The following is a 6,076-nucleotide window of genomic DNA, read 5'->3' on the forward strand; positions in this document are numbered from 1 at the left end:
GACTGATCCAGCCAGGGACCCCAACAGATAAAAATTTTATAAAATTGTTGAATTTGTGGGAGTCTCATTTGCTCAGTCAGTTAAGTGTCTGCCTTTGGCTCAGATCGTGATCTCAAGAGTCCTGGGATCAAGCCCCATATTGCTTATGCTCTCTCTCTCTCTCTCTCTCGCTTTTGCTCTCAAATAAAGAAATACAATATTTTTTAAAAAAATTGTTGAGTTTTTAACTAGTTTTAAACTAGTAGACAGTGATGAAGATAAAGTATGATGTCATGGCAGGGAAAAATACGACTTACACGTTTTAAAAATAAAATGTGCAATGCAAGTTACATCACTTCTTTTATCACCACACTGGGACTTTCCCTACTGAGTTGTTGTAATGTAAGGACCTATTTTACATTTTTATATTTTAGCAAGAGGCTTTCATTGAGGTTAAACAAAAACGTTGTTTAACCCTTAAAGTGTCCTTGCTCCCCTTCCCCCAGGGGATTCACTTAAAAACAAGTCCTGGAAATCAGCTCCAGTTAACAAAGCCCATATACAAGAGTGGGTCAGGCCAGGTGGAGACATCAATCAGCGGGGCGGGGGGGGGGGGGGGTTGCATACTGTCTCCCTAGATACTAATGAGTATGCCCCACTCCTCCGCCCTTTGGGAACCTTTTTGGCACCAATCCTAATCAAGGTGCAATAGGCTGGGTCAAATGTCTATACTAGGGTAAATTGTACCTCAATTGGTCACCTAGCATCACTATGGAGTTTCCTGTGTGTGTTAAAATTTCATTGGTCACCTGTGCGAGGCCAGGCCTGACCGCATGGCCTTTGCCCTTAAATGCTAGACTGTGAAACAGAGAAGGGTTGCCTTCTCTCGTAAGTGGTGTGGCCCCAAACGTTCGGTTAGATTCTTGATGCTTGGCGTCAAATAAAGCTTTGCTTGACCTTTGCTTTATATCAGTCTTGCTCCTTTAATCATAGACCCATTATTGGGGCATAACAGTATTAATCTTATAGTTATAAGTCCACAATGCATCCATCATCCATTCTACCCCTTAACATTCCCCTTTGGACAGACCCATGATCAAGATCAAGTCTTATTTTATAGTGCCTTGTAGGAGATTTTTGCTGCTGCCTAAATTGCCTACTTTCCTCTCACCATTACCACGGAAATTGGGTCCACTGAAACAAAGGGTTAACAACTTCCATAAATCTCTTTAAATAATAAAGTATAAGATAGTGATACCTTTTTTTTTCTGCCACATAACCAATTCTTGCAAGAATAAGGTCATATAAGAGAATTTACCACACATACTAGCATTATCCTACTGGACCCAGATCATTTGTATGTTTCTCTGTCTCTGAGAAATGTAGTTATTTACATGACTGAAACCTACAAATTGTTTGATACGACTACTAATATCACCTACATTATTTTAAAGCCTGTTTAAGGCTTCTGAAATACATAGGTTTTGTAAACACTTATTAAGCATCTTGTATATATCAAACACTTTAAAAATCTCTGCTTTAAAAAAAAAAAAACTACCTCAATGGAACTTTGAGTCTGAAAAAGATACAGGCAATATACAAGGCAACAGATAGAATAATTACATATTTGATTATATACTCTGAGGATGTCACATTAAATTGATGTGAAAATGATGAGAAGGATCTGAATTTCTTGTCAAAATTTTTTGCCTTAAAAAGAAATTGATATTTAGGGAAAGTTGTTACTGAAAGTGGTCCTGTGTCAACCAAAAATGTTAAACCATGATCTGACTAAATTTTCCAGTTTTGATCATTGCTTTGTTTAGCTGTCTTATATTAAGACTGAATTTAGTCTCAGATTTCAGTAAGGTTTTTTAAAAAGATTTTATTTATTTATTAGAGAGAGAGAGAGTGGGCAGGGAGGGGCAGAGGGAGAGGAAGAACCAGACTCCTTGTTGAGCAGGCAGCTGATGCAGGACTGGATCCTAGTACCCTGGCATCATGACCTAAGCTGAAGGAAGACACTTAACCAACTGAGCCACCCAGGCACTCTAGACTGTAAACTTCTTAAAGGTAAAAAAGTTTATTCTTCTAGTAGTTCCACAGACATTTCTAACATCCATAAGAAAGCATGTATTGATGTAAAATGCCAGCAAATCAGATTATTTAAAAAAGAAAGAAAGAAAGAAAAGATATGTCTGGATAAAGAGAAAAACAGAAAATCTAAGAATACATTTAATTATTAGAGCAAAGAGTGGAGGAAGAGAAAATAAATATGAAATAGAGATTTCCACTAAAAGAAAAAAATTGAATAAGGCAGGAGATTTAGAAAATTATTATGACAGACTTGAGAAAAAAATAAAATAGGAATTTTTAGAAAATAGCAATCAATGAAATGGTAAATTGTTCCTACCTCTATAATATTACCTGTTTGTTGTTGTTGTTAATTTACCTATTTAAGCTAATAAACAAAGAAAGGATTTAGGGATAAGGTTTCATTTAGGGATAAGGTTTATATATATATATATATATATATATATATATTTCCATTTAGGTATAAGGTTTCAATATATAGATATAGATATCTATATATATATATATTTTAATTGTTAGAAAATGTGTCACAGAAAGTGTTTAAACTTTAAGATACAGATGCAGCATGTAACGAACTACATTGTTTGAACGTCTAATTTGGAAATGCTGTTAGAGGAAACTTGGTGGAAATGTCCTTATGTAGTTGTGTTTCTGGAACTAAGTATATTTATTAATAAGGAATAGTTTAAAATTATGAAATGACCAGGAGTGGACAATTTTCCTAATCCTATCAGCTCTTTGCAGCTCTCTTATTAGCCCCCTTTAGGAATATCAGCTTTATTTATCTAATGAAATTTTATATTAATGTGCTTTTGACTTTTGGCCTTTCTCTTCCTTCTGTTCTGTTTTTCCTCCCTAAATTACATGTTTCTGTTTATCAGCTACTATCAATTCTTTGATATGAATTCTCAACATCAATTTACTAACTCCAGAGATGAAGCAGCACCAATATTTAGAAGCTAAGAATACAAAGCCTTGGGCATCTGGATGGCTCAGTCAGTTAAGCATCTGCCTTTGACTCAGGTGGTGATCCCAGGGTCGTGGGATGGAACCCCAGGTTGAACTTTCTGCTCAGCTTGGAGCCTACTTCTTCCTCTCCCTCTGCCTGCAGCTCCCTTTGCTTGCGTTCTCCCTCTCTTTGTCAACTAAATAAAATAAAATAAAATAAAATAATGTAAATAATACATTTATTTATTTATTAAAATGCAATTATTACACAGTAATGTATATCATAATTATAATAATGATTAAATAATTTATTGAATATTTATATTAAATATATCAATTTAATTAAATAAATATATTTTAGAATTTAAAATATTTCAAATTTAGATTATTATCTATTAAATCATTAATTTAATAAATAAATATCTAAAAGTAATTAAATAAAATAATTTATTTATTAAAATGAATAAAATAATGTTGTCATTATCTGAGCATGTATTTTTAAATAGTCTAATTAAAAAAACCATCTAATAAAGTCTAAATACATTGAGTTCAGATATTTATACAAGTTAACCCAGACTCTCAACCCACAGACAGTTTCAAAACATTTGTTTTTATCTACTACTCAAAATACAATTGTATTGTATTTATTTATAACTTTGACATAGCAAGAAAACTTGGAGGAAAAGGAGACATTAGCTTTTAATATTTGAAAATTATTTTGTTGATTTAAACAAAATAAAAACCTTAACACAGGAACATTTCTTCTTAAATAACACTGTGAAGTTTCTGAGTCGCATTCTTTTAAAAGTGCTGATAAAATGGCTTCAGTTACTCATTTAAATTATCAGCTGAATGGGTAACAAATGAAGTAGAGAGCTTTTTAATTATTTATGAATGTATTGCTTGTGGATGGAGTGCCACATAGAGTCACCTCTCTTTTTGGCTTTGTTTTGTGAGCAGCTGTGGAATCCATGAATGAGATTAAACATAAGGACATTCACAGAAATTCTTAATGAACTTCTGGGGAAGGGCAGTAAGTGCAGGGAAAAACTGCAGCAAGACTAATTACAAATTTCAAGTGTTCATTGCTTAAGTATAGAAGCTATAAAGTTCAAGTAATATATCTTTTTTATGAGCCTATCATATTGTATTAATTACCACAAACTGCACTCTTGAACACTTATCTTTTCACATATTTCTTATTCTTAGTACTTAAAATTACCCTTATGATTGATAAGTAAATGGATTTTACTGACAATGCATTTATTTACATAAATAAATAATGCTGTTTATATATGTAAAAACAATTGAATATGTGTATGTCTTCAATGAAATATTTTTTCAAATTAACATCTTAATTCTACCACATTGGTTACAAATAGATACAGACTTTATAGATTCATCAAATATTTTGTTCTCAAATTTATATCTCCTTTGTGAAGTAAATGAAACTGTATATATTAAATATAATCCTATCACATGTAACAGTTACTACTGCATCCCAGGACATACATAGGTCAGGTCCTACTCAAGGCATCACGGATAACTGGACTTAACTTTCTATCCTAGGAGTCTTCTATATATTTCTGTGGCTTTTATACTACAATCAGGAGGAAGAATTCTTTTGCTAAAAGCTTCCAAATGACTATGCGAGTAGATTATTTGTAGACCAGTGATATAATATTATAGTTTAATATGTAAAGCATGATAAAATAAAATGCTATTGCCATATTTAATTTGTTCAGTAAAGCATTCATTTAGTTATCAAGCATGCATTTTCTTTTTTTTAAGATTTTATTTATTTATTTGACAGACAGAGATAACAAGTAGACAGAGAGGCAGGCAGAGAGAAAGGAAGGGAAGCAGGCTCCCTGCTGAGTAGAGAGCCTGATGTGGGGCTCTATCCCAGGACTCTGGGATCATGACCTGAGCAGAAGGCAGAGGCTTTAATGCACCGAGCCACCCAAGAGCCCCAAGCATTCATTTTCTTTATACAGAAGAGATAGAACAATATTATATAGTAGAAAATACAGTAAATAATCTAGAAACCTTGATCATTTTGTTTTGGCAATTTTAGAATATAAAATTAGCTAAAGCGCAAGTGCAAGTTATATTTGTATCATAGGAGGAAAAAAGTTAATTAAAAGTTTATTACCGTAGTTTAACACTTCAACAAAATGATAACGAGTCAAAAATTAATGAATATATGAAGTATACAATAAAAACAATAATCTTGAGTGTATGTAACTCACTGTAGGTATTGATAGGCTAGAAGTCAAAGGGAAAGTATCTATAGGGTTTGTTCAGTTCCATCCTCATCAGATTAATAGGCTTTCTCATATTGCTTCCTTCACCACATTAATTTGTCTAATGAAGTTTTCAAGAGTTAAAGACAGTGATAGGTTCATGGCTGGAGAGAAGGTACAGAATCTAAGATAGTTTAGCAGTGCTTATTATTTAAGAGAAAGACAGTGTGGGAGGTGAGGGGTGGAAGGAAAGGGATAAGAAGAGAGAATCTTAAGCAACCTCCTTGCCCAGCACAGAGCCTATAGGGGCTTCATCTCATCACCCTGAGATAACAACCTGAGCTGAAATCAAGAGTCAGATGCTTATCTAATTGAGTCACCCAAGTGCACCATTTTTTTCCTGTATCTTTATTTTCATCTCTTTCTGTAACTGAGTTTCCCTTCAAAATCAGGACTTGCATACACAACCTAAATAATTATTTTGGGATTTGATCACATGGAAGAGGAGAGAATAAGAAGAGCTAAGTGGTCCAGGAGAAACATATATGTGTTCAGACTGAGTGGATTATGATTGTGGACAACTGAGCATCAATCCTAATGCACAGAATACATCTCAGAATTATTTTCCTGAAACAAGAAAGAATCTGTTTAACCCACTGGCTTCTGCATCCTATCCACAGTGGTTAAAATTCATCCCAGAAGTAATTAATGTCCCTGACTTTACTATTACTGGGCATGAGAGAGGAGCTGAGTGGGCAGTGTCCCACCTAATAAAAGGCAGAGCAGATTCAGGCAAAAAAAAATTATTA

This window comes from Mustela nigripes, unplaced genomic scaffold (assembly GCF_022355385.1).
Source record: "Mustela nigripes isolate SB6536 unplaced genomic scaffold, MUSNIG.SB6536 HiC_scaffold_102, whole genome shotgun sequence".
NCBI lineage: Eukaryota > Metazoa > Chordata > Mammalia > Carnivora > Mustelidae > Mustela > Mustela nigripes.